Source organism: Varanus komodoensis, unplaced genomic scaffold, assembly GCF_004798865.1.
Source record: "Varanus komodoensis strain SLA01 unplaced genomic scaffold, ASM479886v1 scaffold3, whole genome shotgun sequence".
Lineage (NCBI taxonomy): Eukaryota > Metazoa > Chordata > Lepidosauria > Squamata > Varanidae > Varanus > Varanus komodoensis.
In genome coordinates this window covers 56,499,756-56,516,444 of record NW_025335761.1, presented here as the reverse complement: position 1 = coordinate 56,516,444, position 16,689 = coordinate 56,499,756, and the positions used below count along the sequence as shown (strand labels likewise).

The window sequence follows — 16,689 nt, the reverse complement described above, 5'->3', positions numbered from 1 at the left end:
TGTGCCTCCAAAACCTCTTTTGAGTGCCATCCACCCCTCCTCAACTCACTCACCTTCCAGTAACCTATCCCAGGAGACTTTCCCCAGTCTGGCCTTCAGTTGGCCAAAGTTGGCCCTCTTGAAGTCCCAGCTTCTAGTGCTTGACTTGCTGTACGTCCCCAGTCCCCTGATCTCAAAGCAAAGGATGGAGTGATCACTCGCATCCAGAGCTCCCCTAATCTGTACTTCATCTATCAGCTCCTCCCTATTGGTCAAGACCAAGTCAAGGATGTTTTCCCCCCTCGTCGTCCCTCGGACCCTCTGTGTGAAAAACCCACCTTCTATAGCTTCTAGGAAGCGACGTGACCTGGTTGTCACCACCGAGTGAGTCTCCCAAGTAATATCTGGGAGACTGAAATCTCCCATAATTACTGTGTCTCTCCCCCGAGATATCCTTAGAATCTGGTCTGTCAGGATATCATCCAGGGTCTCAAGTTGACCTGGAAGGCGATAACATACCCCCACTGTCAGGTCTCTTTCCCTGTCAAAACCCCTAAGTTTCACCCAGACTGCCTCTACCGAAATCCCATCTGTGCTGCATTCTCTCTCACTGCATCCTATCCCTTCCCTGATGTATAAAGCCACGTCCCCACCCCTCTTTCCCTTCCTGTCCATTCTAAAAAAGGTGATACTCCTCTATGGTCACATTCCAGTCTTGCCTTTCATCCCACCAAGTTTCTGTGATTCCCACCAGGTCATACCCTCCTATTCCCAGGAGAGCTTCAAGCTCTTCCTGCTTATTGCCCATGCTCCTAGCATTGGTGTACATGCACCTCAACTCCTTCCCACCACTTCCTTTCCTTGGAGTTCCCAGCCTCCTCCTTCCTCCCATCCTCATGATAACACACTTCAAGTACTTGAAAGGTTGTCATACTGAGGAGGGCCAGGATCTTTCCTTGATCATCCCAGAGTGCAGGACATGCAATAACAGGCTCAAGTGATAGGAGGCCAGAAGCTGACTGAACATCAGAAAGACCTTCCTGACTGTTAGAGCAATATGACAACGGGGCCAAGGATCAAGAGCGGCTGTGGGCTCTCCCTCATAGGAGGCCTTCATGATCAACTGGACAGCCATCACTGAGGGATGCTTTAACCTTCAGTCCTGCACCGATGACCTTCTTGGCCTTCCCAACTCTATAATTTTATGCTTCTGTGACCACTAATGGTGAGCCCTACTTTGAGAAGCTGTTGGAGAAGTTCTCCCCTGGAGAAATCCAGTAAAGGAAAACTACAGCTCCTTTCTTTGCCCATGAATAGATAGGATATATTACTTCTGCTCTAGCTTACATCCAGCTATTACTATTGTTATGATGGTTGCTAGTGTTACATTACTCTTTCTTATCTTTTCTATTTGAAAATCCACAAGGTGGTTACAACAACAATCAATTACAAGCTATCAGAAAGAGGTACATTAGTGCTAACACAATAAAAAAGTGTCGGCAGCACTCCAAAACATTGGTAAAATGGACAGGAGTGGGGAATGCAGAAGAAATCCAGAATCCAAGAACTCTTATAGAACAAGTTTGCCATTGCTGGTTGACTTCAAAAAATGGGGAGGGAGAACAGTGAATAAACTAATTAATTAATTATTCTGCTGTTCCTTCAAGGAACTCCAGAAAGCTTACATGTTCCCTTTCACTTCATCCCTGTGAGCTAGAACAGCTCTCCCCAATCAGTGGCATGCTGGGAATTGTAGTCCAACATATCTGGAGGACACCAGGTTGGGGATGACAGTTATAGTCCCAGATGACAGTTAAGCCCCAGACTTAATGTTTAAAAATGCAGTCACAGAAATATTGAATAGAGAGCAGTTTTTAATGCCATGCTTAATTTTTTCAATTAAACTTTATTAGGCTCATTAAATATTCCCTTTCCACATGTCTGCAGGAACTGTTAATGACAAGGTGATGCTTGGGCATGTATACATGTGCATAAATGGTAAGCAAACAGACGAAGACTGAGATTTGGAAGGGCAGCTATGAAGGAGCTAGAAAAGACCTCCAAGTGAACGGACGTTTCACTGGAGACTAAGACCAAGTCCCCTTGTATGGGTATGAAAGCTGACAGGAAGAAAACTGATGCGTTTGAAACATGGTGCTGGAGGAGAGCTTTGCAAATACCCTGGACTGGCAAAAAGATGAACGAGCAGGTCCTAGAGCAAACCAAGGCAGAACTTGCCCTAGAAGCAAAACTGATGAGACTGAAGGTGCATCATGAGAAGGCAAGACTCCTGGGGGAGACGATCATGCTAGGGAAAATCAAAGGCAGAAGACAGCAACCAAATAGGAGATGGATGGACTCCATCAAGGAAGCCACAGCCTTGAGTGTACAAGAGCCGAGCTGTCCAGGATAAGACATTTTGCAGGGCATTCACTCAGATGGTCTGCATAAGTTGGAGATGACTTGGCAGCAACGAATTGCAAATCTTGAAAACCGCATGATTAACTTTCATGTCACCTTCCTGAGCAAGGATGCACCTCAGTGCTCACATAACTACTTCATGTTACTTTCTCCAGCTGAGTTCCAGCTGGCGTTCCCTTGGCATCATAACTCCCTGTTCTTGCTTTGTAAGGTCAGCGTCTGTTTACTTGTACGTTGCTTTCCCACAAAATCGTGCCCAAAGCAGCTCAAAACACAACAAAAGAACAGCAGTCAATGTACACTCGATATTCAAACAAGTCAAGAGGAACCATTACAAACTGCCCTAATGCTGAAAGGCATGTGTATAATATCATTCTTGCATAGGAGCATCAATCTATGATTGCATACAGTGCCACATAAAACTGCACAGATACACTAGCTGGTGCTGAATTTTGGACCATTCTTTCTGGGAGGGAGCAGTGAAAAGAAATTGCACATTTGCAGGAAAGGGTGAACATTCTGGAGAGCTGTCTTGTGCAGGGGCTACTCTTGCAGGAAGGAGGTCTGTGTGGGTGTGCTTTTATTTTTACCCTTGGCATCCTGTTCTGCCCTCGCAGCCTCTCTGGCAGCTTGCGCTTTCTGAAAAGTCCCCCAGAAGAATTAGCCAGGACTTTCACTCTTGGGGCTTTCCAGTGGCACTGCCAGGAAAGTGAGAGATTTCGCTGCCAGACGGTGTCAGCAGATGAACTGGGAAGACAGGGAATAGCCAGAGGTGGGGTTAGGTCTTGGTCACTTGGGCTGGAGCCTGAAACCTCTGGGAGACCGTGTGGCCTGGGGCACTTGTTGAAAGAAAGCTCCAAGTGGTCTGATGAACTCTCCTTCAGCCAGTCTCCCTGGAACAGGGCCCTTTTCCATACACATGTATTCACCTCCTGGACTCCCTCTCCTTGAATCTCTCTGACCAAGTTGGTTTTCTGAAATCAAATGCCCTTCTCTTCTCTGTGTCTATGTCCCTTTTTACAAATCCACGTGTCCTGAGGAAACAGAGATGTCACAGCCTATGTACATTAGAATATGCAATCGTGTGCTTTTGATTGAGCACTGGATCGTTTTAGTGTGTAGCACGACTCCTGGAGTGGCATTTTATTTATCCTCACACAGAATGGGAGTTCAATACCTGAACTTGCCTTCATCTTCTTAACCTTCTGCCCATGACTTTCTCTAGCTTGGTTGTCTTCTCGAGTAAGTCTTGCCTTCTCATGATGTGCCCAATCTATGACAAATTCAGTTTTGTCATTTGTGCTTCTGGGGAAAGTTTTGGCTTGATTTTGATCTAGGAGCCTCTTGTTCATCCTTTGTCAGCCCAGAGTATTCACAAAGCTCTCCTCCAGCATCATTTCTGAATGCACAATTTTCTTCTGGCTAGTTTTTAGTCATTCATAGTGATAGGGAATATGGTAGTATGGATGATCTTGGTCTCAGTCTCCTGTAAATCATCTTTACACTTGATTATCTTCTCTAGTTCCTTTATTACTGCCCTCCAAGTCTCCCAAGAATACATCCAGAAATATGAAGCATTCAGACATTTTACATATTCCCAACAAATTATTGGTAAGGTACAGGAATTTGCGAAGGAATATCTGATAAAAGTAAATGCACCTATCATTCCATAGCTGCACCAAATGTGATATGAACTTTACTCCTGTGCAAGTAAATACAATCTCAGCAACTACTGGGTTACACTTAGACCCTCTTAACCTAAGGCAAGCTCTAAAAAGTAGCTACATTTTGTTTTGACAAATATCAGTTGAGAAGCATAATGTGCTGATTGGAATCTTTCATTACTCTCACATTATTCATTTGCCTGCCAGTAAATGCACCTGATCCTATTAATCTCTTTCTTGTAAGCATGTTTAAAAGCACTTGCAATTTAGCAGACAGGCAATCACACTAGTGCATAACAATGACTCAAGAGTACCCTCTAGTGTTTGTCTAGGGTAATATAGAGGTATCCTTAACCTTGTGAGGACTGATAATCAGCCGCTTGGTGCTGTTAGAGAAAGTTGCCTTTCCCCAGCTTGACCAGCTCGGCCGTCTATCCTAGTGTTGTTACGACCTCACATCTATACCTGCCTTTCTTCCTCTTGCTAGGAATCCAGGCAGCTTCTAAGGGTCTCCTGCTCTCCATTTTCTCCTCACAACAGCAGTCCAGTGAGGCAGGCTGGCTAGGTTGGGAGGCCATGACTGGCCCAAAGCAACCCAGGGAGCTTTGCAGCTGAGCAGGGACCAGAACCTGGATCTCCCGAGTCCAGCACTGGCCCTCCCATGGCACACTGCCGGGAGGAAGAGTACCGCCTGTTGGGAAAATTTGGATAAATCCTGTCTGAAAAGCATTACTTCTGTGTGCTTTTGCATTGTGGGATCAAACCCTGTACTCCTTCTCAAAACCAAGCTAAGTCACTGTTTACAATGGCATTGGAATTCAGTTTCCCAGGAAGTATCTTCCTAGCCCAGAGGGCTTCATGTGCCCTGGTCGTTCAGAATGTCTAGAGTCTAGATAAGGGTCTGAGCTTATCATGAATAGTTTCTCAGTAGCTTGACTAAAGTGTCAATACACTGTAGTCAGAAATATTGTAATCTCATTGTCTCTGTATGATTGACTGACCTTCCTTTATCTGTTCTGTATGTGATGACCTCAGAATCTTATTGTAATGTCTGCATTCTGTCATCAATTGCCCTGTACCTGTGATGTGACCAAGAGAGTACAAATGCCCTGTAATGGTGTTGAAGCTTTGCAGCAGAGCTCACCTCTGCCTGCCCGGTAATGCATGCATCATCGTGAGTACGGGCCCGCGGGGAACCTGGGTAATGCAATAAAGCCAAGATGGTCTGGACGCTTGATCTTTCCCATGAACCCGAGTTTTATTTCCTCTTCTCAAATTGAGATTCCGGGATTCTGACACGCCACAACAGCATCTTCAGGAGAAAGACATTTCCCCCCATCCCCTGCTACCTGCTTCCTTAAATCAGGGGTGGGCAACGTGTGCCCCTGCCAGGATCTTAGAGAAAGGACGAGTGAAGGGAGACATGACTGAGGTGCCCAAAATTATGCATGGTGTGGAGAAAGTGGAGAGGGAAACCTTTTCTCTTTCTCCCATAATACCAGAACCCAGGAAGCTGCTTGGTGGGAGATTCAGGACAGGTGAAAAGAAGGCCTTCTTCACGCAGCCCATCACTAAACTAAACTTTCATGAGATGTAATGACGGCCACCCATTTGGACAGCTTTAAAAAGGAACTGGACAAATGTATGGAGAAGGTGGTCTTTGGCTACTGGTTCTGATGGCTGTTCTACCACCAGCGTCAGAGGCAGTAGATCAGTATACTCCAGTTGCTGGGGAACATGGGCAGGAGGTGCTGCTCAACGCATGACCTTCTTGGAGGTTTCCATGAGGCTGCCTGGTGCTCACTGTGTGAACCGGATGCTGGACCGGGAGCGTGGTCCGATCCACCGTGTGGCCCAGGTCTGAAGGTGCCACTAACAAGTCGTTGCCCTGCTAAAAATCTTTGCCTAGAGGTTCCTCTGGCAAGCGAGGCACACAAGGAGTGGGGCACTGTGACCTTTTGCTGCAAGTCCCCCTTGTTGTCATCGACTTGTGTTTTCTAGGATCTTTCCTGGGAAGGCTCTACAGAACAGCTAGAGAAGCGAACGCGGGTGCTGGTTTTGTAGTGCTGCTGCGCTTAACAAAAGGCAGGGGTGGCAATGTTGCAGAGGCTGATGGTGGTGGAGCTCAGCCATGGGCACTTCCCAGAGCACCAGAAGAAGAGCTGCAGCAAGACAATCATTTGTTACATATACGCCTTTCCTCGGGGGCATAACATCAGCTTGACTTGAACACCATGACTTGGAGGGCATGCTACAATGCAGATGAGAGAGGAGTGGTCCTGGAGGGGAGGCTGGAGGGCTTGGGATTGCCCACCCAGTTGCTGTTTTAGAAGGAGAGTCATCGCTTACTTCCAATTAGGGGTGCCAGTGGCTGGGGCATATGGGTCACATGAAAGGAATCCCAGCTTTCCCAGCGTAATTTGAGCACTGAGTCCAGGAGTCAAGTGAGCCCCTCTCTGCCCCCTTTCCTGTCTCATTTGATGGGATCAGGACAAATCCTTTCTTTGGCCTCTGTGTTCCCATCTGTAAAATGGGAATAATAAATACATTGAATTCTCATAAAAACCCCTTTGTGAAGGAAGGAAGGAAGGAAGGAAGGAAGGAAGGAAGGAAGGAAGGAAGGAAGGACCATGTTGGTTGAAATTCTAGGGTTAATTCTAAAGGATAAAGGATTCTTCCTATACCACCCAATAGCCAAAGTTCTCTGGGAGGTTTACAGCAACACATAAAATACAATTAAATGTACAATATAAAATATAGATAATTAAGACAACATAAAAATGGCAATAAACAATTTTAAAAACTAGATTTAAATAGAAATTTAAAAGACACAGTAGCTTATACACATGTAATCTTAAGACCTTTTAAAGCAGTTGACATAAAGCCCTGGTATAATACTAAAACTAATTAAATGTCCTGTCACAGAGGATAGTCTTCACATGGTGTCAAAAAGAAATTAGAGCTGGCACCAGGTGGTCCTCACTGGAGAGCTTGTTCTACAACTGGAGTCCATCCCTGGGATGGCTGTCCTTATTGCCACCAATCAAACCTCTCTGGGAGGTGGTGACCAGGGACGGGCCCCTGATCATGTCCAGGTAGATTATGGCTAGGGGAAGTCTTCTGTCAGATATTGTAGTCCCAGGCCAGGTAAGGATTTATAGGTGAAAACTAGCTCCTTGAATTGAGCTTGGAAGCATGCTGGCAGCCCATGCAAGCAGGGCAAAATCGGTGCTATGGGTTCAAATCTCCCGGCCCCATTATTAATCTGGCTGCTGCATTTTGCACAAGGTGCAGCATCTGACCCTTCCTCAAGGGCAGCCACACACAGAGGGTTACCCAGAAAGCCACACACCTTTCCTCCAGCCACTAATCCTTTGCTGTTTCCCAGCACATCTGCAGTTTCTTCCCCATTCAGAAAGGTTACATCACTCCTCCTAAGGCTTGGTAACCCACAATAATTGCTCCGTGCTGAAAAGATCGACATTTCTGGAACGTTGTCTCTGCCCACCCCAGGAACATGCTCTAGAGAGCTCCCCTGAAATGCAGTCTTGGCTTGAGAAAGGCTCTGTGCTGCTGTGGAAGAAGACTCCAAGGAGTCCTTTGGTGCAGGCTGGTCTCAGGCTGGGGGCACTGGTCGCTGCACGCTACCTCCGGCAGAAGAGCAGGGAGTGCACCAGCCTCTGGGGAGCTTGGGCAGAAGGGGCTGTTGCGCCGATGTCCTGCTTTGGGATCCTGTGGGCAGCTGGTTGACCACCATGTGAAGAGAATGCTGGAGGAGATGGGCCATTGGTCTGGTTCGTCAAGCTCTCTGAAACTCCAGAGCTGTCCCCTGGAGTGGAGACACTATGGTGGCCATTCGTGCCTTACTTTACGGGGTGTCCTCTATTTGAGGAGCTCTCCAGTCGAAGGCAAGGCTGAGGCTGCCATAGTTTGGGCACATCATGAGAAGGCGAGACTCACTGGAGAAGACAATCATGCTGGGGAAAATCAAAGGCAAAGAGGATGAGGAAGGCCAAACAGGAGATGGGCTGGTTCCATAAAGGAGGTCATGGCCTCTGAGCAGGGCTGCCAAGGGTGGGACGTTTTGGAAGGCTTTCATTCGTAGGGCTGCCATCCGTCGGAGATGACACGATAGCGCATCGCAACCATTTAGCAAGGACACCTCTCCAAGTCTGGAAGGAGAGAAACCAAGGCCAACGATCAAGGGCAACAGTCCATCTTTTTCCTCTCAACAGATTTTCTGCAGTAAGAGAAAGGATGGAAGATGCAGTAGGGAAACAGGAGAGGGGGAGGCGGAGAGGTGTAAAAACGGTGTACATTGGTGATCTGCAACAGCAGGGGGCTGGCCTTCCTGGCCCTTCCAACTCTATGATTCTAGGATGCTATGAACTGTGAATGAGGCAGGGGATGCGTGCCGGGAAGCACTTAAAGAAGGATAAGAAAGTGGATCCTTGAAGCTGCCCATCAGAGGTTAGTCTGGGTCCCACCTTTCCCACTATAGGCATGTGGAGTGCTGCTATGTAAATTATAGCAATTATTTATAAATGTGCACCTATAGGAATCAATTTGCATATGTAATTTGTATGCAAATATGTGTCCTCTATTGTCTCCTTGGCTCCCACCCAAGGAGATGCTGGGATTGGATCTAAGACCCTCAGCATGAGAAGGGTATGCTCTGCCATGGAGTCTTGACCTCCCTCTAGTTGGTAAAGAAATGCTAATTAAGACCTCAGTGTCCATTTGCATATATCTTTTGAAGCAGCCCTAGTGAGGTAGCTACTAAAAAATCTTTGCTCTTTCAGCATAATGGATGCTGCTTTTGCTGGGTTCAGCAGGAAAGAGCTTCAGTTCGGCTCTCTTAGACTGCCTCTACCTGGCCAGAGAATTTCCACGTATCCTCCTTGCATTTCCTATTCTCGGTATCATCACCACTGCTATTATTACTAGTAGAAGTAGTAATATTGGTAATAGTAGCAGTTTGTTGTTGCCTTTGTCATAGCGTTGGAATCAGTGCAGCGAAGGGCCACTAGGATGGTGGCTGGTTTGCAGGGGAAGCCATACGAGGAGAGAGCGAGGGAGCTGGGACTTTCCAGGCTTGAGAGGAGGAGGCTCAGAGGGGACTGGTTAGCGACATACAGGTCCGTGAGGGGGTGCCACACAGAGGTGGGTCATGACCTGTTTTCCCCTGCAGTGGAGGGCACAACGCGTTCCAATGGAGCAAAGCTCAGGGAACCAAGATTTAGGGTGGATGCCAGGAAGTACTTCCTGATGGTTAGGACCCCTAGGGCATGGAATGGGCTTCCGCTGGAGGTGGTTGAAGCCCCAACGGTGAGGATGTTTAAGGATAGGCTGGACATGCACATGGTAGGCATGTCATGAGTGGAGCCGGCTGGAGCCGGGGGTCAGACTAGATGGCCCAGGAGGCACCTTCTGACTCACTCAGTTTCTGTGTCTCTGACTTAGGGTGATCCTGTGAATGACCACCCTCCAAAGTGTCCTGGACTGGACAACCCTACTCAGCTCTTGGAAATTCGAGGCTGGGGCTTCCTTTATGGAATGGCTCCATCTCACAGTTGGAGGTTCCCTTTTCCTTCTGCCATCAACCTTCCCTAGCATGGTGGTCTTCTCCAGTGAATCTTGCCTTCTCATGGTGTACCCAAAGTGCTCTCCTCTAGCACCATGTTTCATGTACATCTTTGCGCCAGCCTTCTTCACTGTCCAGCTTTCTCACCCATAGATTGTGATCAGGGATACACTAGTGCGGGTGATCTTGGCCTTGGTCTCCAATGCAAATTCCTTATACTTGATGACCTTTTCCAGTTCCTTCATCACTGTCCTTCTATGATCCAACCTTCTTCAAATTTCTAGGCTGCAGTCTCCCCCTGAATTGATGACAGAGCCAAAAGATACACGATCTTTTAAAAGTGGCTTTCTGCCTACCACAACTCTCCCCGGCACCAGAAAAGGATAATTTAAAACAATACAACAATATCACAACAGAATAAAAAAGAAAATTAAATCTTAAAAAAGCAGACAAACAAAGCAGAACAATGTTACAATCCTGTGAGGGTCTGGCAAAACAGTATAATATTAAGAAAGAAACATAGAAACAGAGCGAGTCAGAAGGGGTCTCCTGGGCCATCTAGTCTGACCCCTGGCTCCAGCTGGCTCCGCTCATTAAGTTGGTAAGGAAGGTGTTAACTGGACCAGCAGTCCTGCACAATTGGGGTGCAGCTACAGAAAAGTCCCTGTTTACATGCACTTGTAGTTGCTTCTCCAGTTCTCCAGCTGGGAATGGTTTTTTCCAACTATCCTCTGCTGTCTAATTTTTATGAGTGGAGGTGCAGGGGACTGAACCTGAACCCTTCTGGAGGGACACGGAACAAAGGAGGCAAAGCTGCCCTTTGGACGGCACGGTGGCATATGAATATAATAAAAAAATAAATGCAACCCTGTGAAACAGGACGTTAGTCATGAGAACCCTCCAAAGTTTGTTGTCATAATCAGCTGTTCAAGAAGGAACCCAGAGGTAAATGATTATGTCAATCATTTTAAAAGCAGGCACAAAGGTGGTTTGAGGCTTCCTTGATTAGATTTATATCCTGCTTTTCTTCTTACAAAGAACTCAAAGGGGCTTACATAATCCCCCTGCTCCTGCTCTCAATCTTATCCTCACAACAACAACCCTGTAAGGTAGGCTGAGCTGAGAGTCTGGGACTGGCCCAAAGTCACCCAGTTGGCTCCATGGCTGAGCGGGGACTCGAACCCAGATCGTCTGAGTCCCAGTCCTGTGCTCTTCACTATTATGCCTTCTGTTAGCTTCCACATAGCCTGAAGTGCCTGATGCTGCCTATTCTTAGGAACTAAGCAGAGTCAGTCTTGCTTAGAAACTGGATGGATGACTTGAGTGTATAATCCTGTGATTATTGTTGCAGACTGCCCAGGGAGCTTCGGCTATGGGCATATAGAAATGATGGTGATGAGGGATGCTGATGATATAATAATAATAATAATAATAATAATAATAATAATAATAATAATAATACAGCAGCACCACACTGGTTCTTTTGTCCTTTAGCATCCTGCAGCTGTAGCCAGATATAGGTTAGGTGCCCTGGATTTCACGCAGGCTTGGTTTTACGACCCAGAATCAGGCTGGCAGGGGAACAAGGGTTCTCAGACTCTTGCCCTCTTGTGCTGGACTACACGAGGCAGCTGCAGAGAGGTGAATGGCTCCTGACAGCTAGCGGAAAAGTGTATGGCAAGTCTGACCCATTTCTTTACAAAATGCCTGTGCTGGATCTCCATGATGTGCTGGAAGAGTGACAGGACAGGAAGCGACATGCACCTCGCACAGCCAGGAGCTCCGATTCATACTCGGTGAGCAAAGAGCGTGTGCAAAATGAAGTGTTATCTGAAGGCACCAGAGGAGAAGGGAGAGAGAAAGCGGCACCACAGCAGCGTGAGGAAGGAAGGGGAGCTCTTTTTGTCTGCTTCTGCAGCAGCAGAAGTGCTTACACCCCAGTAATGTCGCCGAAGTTAGACCCTGGGGTGCTCGAGGTTCTCCAATGTGGTGCCTCCAAGCACCCACAGCCATCTCTCTTGTGCCCACTGTACTCAGGATTGCCGTTGAATAATAATAATAATAATAATAATAATAATAATAATAATTATTATTATTATTATTATTATTATAACATTTCTATGCCGCCCCTTGCCGAAGCCTCGGGGCGGCTTACAACACAATAAAATACAATATAATACAAAAATAACAATATAAAATTAAAATTAATAATATAAAATAAATAAAAAATATAAACGATATAAAAGAAATTATAAAAGAAAAGTTATAAAAGAAAAGAAAAGAAAAGAAGTCGCCCTGGCCAGATAAATAAGTAAATATTGAATCATGGGTTGTTGCTGAACCATAGCTTATCTTTATGTGTGAACCCTCCACAATGGTTTTACCATGGGTTGAACCCATATGGTTAATGTGAACACTGGGTTGTTTATTTATTTATGTAGCAAGCTTCTATGCCGCCCCGTTCGCCGAAGCCTCGGGGCGGCTCTCGACAATAAATAAATAAACATTAACCATATAAAACAATATAATTGGAGACGTCCTGGCCAAAGATATAAAATCAATAAATAATGTTAACAATTAAAATGATGTTTAAATAAAAAGGTCGTGGCCTGTTTATGGTCAGTCATTGTTAAACTATGGTGCAGGTGTGGCAGGTAATGACAACCCACACTCAACTGTGCTTTGGGTTTTTATGTGCAGTGGAAGCTGGAGGCACCAAGATCAGTGGGGCAGTGTATCCTTTCCAGATTTTAGTCTAAACTTTTAAGGAGCTATCTGTGCTGCTGAACCAATACCCTGCTGCTACCTCTCAGTATCTGCCACCAGAGGCAACTGCCTCACTCTGTGAAGGAAGGAACTCCGTGATTGAGAAGCAGTGAGGCAAACAACCAAGCCATGAAGCCTGCCTGAATGTGGAGGGGAGAAAAGGATAATTGTGCTGAAGAAAGAAGGCTCTCTTCTATCTCCTATTCCCAGTAGTTTTATGAGATGGGGGTCGGAGGGCAAGGTGAAGCCAGAAAGGAGCGAACCAGTGAACTTGTAGTTATGAACCCGCAGGCGTAATAGGTTGATGAATATTGACTCACACACCCTGAATGGACAATGGGCTAATTATAATGCACATGTGATGTATGAAGATGTATGTAGTGGGATGAGATGGGAGCTATGAAGTAGGCGGACGGAAAGACTGTAACCTCCTGGCACCTAATGAGGGAAAGGGGGAGGACTGTGGCGGATGGGTTGAGGGTTCAAAGGGGATGTTTTGTGTGTTTGTACTTTGGAGAGATTCTGGTGGAGCGGGCTCTCCCTGCCTCTTGCAATAAATGAAGGAATCGCCTCACTCTGATGGTAGTCTTGGTTATTTAACCTGAGAAGGATTTTTGCAGCTTTTTGCACAACACGCTGCCTAGTGCTTGAGCGGGACCTGCAGCCATGGTCCACTCCCTTCCTCTGAGCCTAGCCTGGGTGGGGAATTGAAAATACATTGAGTGTGGGTCCTTGTTGAAACATGGGCTGTTGTGTTGTCTGAGCTAAACCAAGATAATAAAGCATGGTCCACAGTTCACCCTCCCCCAAACTATGGGTCAACTTCATGGGTGGGTCTTGCTTAACAGGCCATTGCTTGTTAGTGCAGTTGGGTCCAGACAACTTATGACCCATATTTCACTCAAACCTTGCTCTCTGAACAGTGTTTGAGGCTGCTTTGGGGGATTGAGATGCTCCTGGAGACATTGCAGCAGAAGCAAGATGGTTGTATTCCAGGGATGCTGGACCTCTGAACTGAATTTTGGAGACGCTCACAAGAAGGGGTGGGACTGAAGGCAAAGGGGATTCTAGTTTACATGTCATACTGTATGCAAGTAAACCTTAGGAGAGGCATGGCAACATTTTAGAATGGACAAAAATGTGCAAAACCCAGGCAACCACCCAGGGACTGGTGCTTGATGTCAACAGGGTGTGGGACCAGGAGAGGAGAGGCAGGCTGGGGCTCCAGGAGAGCTGGATTAGTATTGAGTGTCTGAGGTTCTGCATTTCTGTCTGAGTGGCTCCATTCTGCTTAGCAGAACCTGCACTGAGCAGAGAACTGGACTCAATGACTGGGTTCAGACAGCATTGTAACCCACGCTCGAGGGCTAGGTATGTGTTGTCATTGAATCATGGCTTGTTATATTGTCTGAACCCAGCTGAGATAACCAACCATGGCAAACAAGCCATGCTTCACAACCCAACAACAAACCATTCCTTTCATGGGTTGTGGTAGACAAGTCATGGCTTGTTAACATGGCTTGGTTCAGACAACACAATAACCCACATTTCAGCAACAACCCACAGTTAGCCCATACCCAACCCCTGAGTGTGGGTTATCCTCTTTCTGGAACCAGATATTGAGCTCCAAGAGGGCCTCCAGCTCTTTGATTCTAAGCCTGGCTATGGACTTCAGGAAATGATGCTGCTACTTCTTGCAACCACTACTCAAGAAGCTCACGTCACTGACTGGTTCCCAGGGCTCCTGCCCGTGTGGTTCCATGATCTGGGAAGGCAGCAGGAGATAATCACATGGAAACCCAGCTCCCAAATGGCTACAAGGACCTGCCAACAGCAGCACCTTTCGGGAAAGCTTGATATCCCCAGCCGGGAATAGGTCTAGAGAAGTCAAAACCAATGGGGACCATTGGCACCCAAATCACATCCCGGCCAGCTCAGGAAGCATTGATGGTACTGCCTGCTAAGGCAGGCTCAGGATCAGAGGAGGCGAAAGCAATGGCCCAGGTGCTGTGTAGTCACGGGGCACCTGGGCCAATCACCGCACATCTGGCAGGGGCCACTAAGTCTGCCGTGGGCAGGTAGAAGCCTGCAGAACTGGAGCTGGGAACCTGGTAAGCCGTTTCCCCTGGATCTGAGGGGCAAGAGAGAAAAAACCACGCATTTGGCTCCAGGTGCCGGAGGACACCTGAGCAAGACCTCGTCGAGGGATCCTGCCCCTCACTGCCACTGCCACTGCCGCCACCTGCCCTCGCTCCTCACCCTCTTCCTCATCGCTGTTTCCACCTGTTTGCTTGGCAGGTGGAGAGATGGAGAGCTGCTCTTGTCTGGGCCAGAGCGAGAGGCAGCTGGACATGCAGATGGTTGTGGGGAAGAGAGGCAGTTCCAGGAAACGCGTGTCTGTGGGCCCTGTTTGAATGCAGGACAAGGCACCATATCAGTAAATCCAAGGGAACGGACAGTGGCTCCCCAAGCCGTGAAGGAGCTGTGTGTGAAAGGAAAGTTTGGAAAGGTACAGAGGGGAGACTTGTACTGACATTACTCCGTTTACTTGCATTATATTTCTATTCTACCACACCTTTCTTTCTCTTGCAAGGAAGCCAAAGCAACTCACAAGGTTCTTCTCCTTTGCATTTTATCCTCACAACAACAGCCCTGTGAGAGAGGTTAGGCTGAGCATCTGTGACTGGCCCAAAGTTGCCCAGGGAGCTTCATGGCTGAGTGGGGACTAGAAAGTCCAGTCCAGCACTCTAACCACTACACCACACTATCTCTGTGTAACACCCCCAGATGTCCTCTTCTCTTCTTCCTCCTTGGACAGGGTTCTTGGAGGCACATTACAAGGACAGAGGGAGCTGCTTTCCCACAAGCCAGGCCAGCAGGCCGGCTCGCTCAGGGCTGAATATCCAAAGATCTGTTTTGCAAGTCAGCTGAAGCCGGCCACGGCTTATTTAAACCACACTGGGTTGTGGCAGGGCTGGTTGCCAGTGCGAAGGTTCAGGGCATGGCAGGCACTGCAGTTCGTTGCGACATGTATCAGGTGCAGCATCTGAGCGGGTAACAAACCATCTCAACCCCAAAGCAGTCTTGGGCCGTGGGTAGTTCATAAAGCGTGGCTAAGCAAACGCACAAGGGAATTTAGTGGAGGGACACACAGACGAGAGAGAAGCCAGGGCCCTTTGGCGAGGGGTGTGCTTAAGACGATCATCTGACTGCCATGTCTCATTTAAAAAACCTGGCACCCTGCCAGCTGTCCAGATGATGTCTGCAAATGGGATGCGGCCCTTTGGCCCACGCGGCGCAGGCTGCCTTTCCCCCTCCAATCTATCAGACTCCCCTGGGCCTTCCCTTCTTCCCTCCTCATGTTGGAAAATGCTCCGATCACACTCGAGACATGCAAAATAAAAATGGGAAGGAGCGGTGGTGGGAAAATCCAGTTCTCCCTTTGCAGGAGGAAAGAAAACCTTAACAGAAGAGACGGGAGGAGGAACCCGGGTTGCATTGCTGGTTGTGACAGAGCAGGCATAATGAATATTTCTCCGGAGCCTGGTGTGCACAGGCTGCTGGGTCTTGGGAGGGGATGGGGATGACCTTGGCATGCATTATTTATCACATCCTCTTTCCCTGAAGGCTCGGAGCAGGAGGTGTGCAAGCCAGACCCTTTCGAAACAAAAGCAAAAGGAGCTGACACAGATTCCAGGCTTACTTTCCCGAAGCCAGTTGGTTCTCCTTCCACCCAAATCTGTAGGTAATTTCCTCTCTTTAAAGCATGGGGCAAAGCATGGAGCAATCCCCGTCTCCATTAAAAGAGAAGGAAGGAAGGAAAAGAAGGGCAGAAAGGCAAAGATGAGCTTCAGCAGTTGCATATACAGGGCACCCCTCTTCAACCAGGTGACTTCCAGATGTGTTGGAATGCAATGCTCATCATCCCCAGCCAGGACAGGGGCAATGTGTACAGCTGCAGATGATAGGCGTTGTAGCCTGATATGACACCTTTGGAGGGTACATAGCCCTTTAAAAAAACAGGCAATTCTACCATGCTTCTGTGCAAGGCGGCAGGAAATTTGCAGGATGAAACCTTTCCACCTGGGTAAAATCTTCACATATGCCATTTTTAACTGCTCTGCAGCTGTTTGTTAAAGGTGTGTGATTCCTGCCCCATGTAAAGCAAGCAAATTATCTGAAACGTGGGTTTCGAAATTAGGTTGACATTATTTTTCTGGCCCCCACTTCTGTTTTCAAACTGCAGCTTTGAAAAGCTCCAGATTCAGGTGGTGA

General features: G+C 47.4%; 1 protein-coding gene across 1 annotated transcript in view; it reads left to right on the top strand.

Moving 5' to 3' along the window:
- The window catches only part of ZBTB42 (zinc finger and BTB domain containing 42), a 43,044-nt gene extending 26,906 nt beyond the window's left edge, over nt 1–16,138 (top strand). Inside the window, exon 3 of the mRNA XM_044436034.1 lies at nt 16,042–16,138. The gene's annotated coding sequence lies outside the window, so the exon portion shown is untranslated. The remainder of the gene's footprint in view (nt 1–16,041) is intronic.
- Nucleotides 16,139–16,689: the final 551 nt, after the last annotated feature.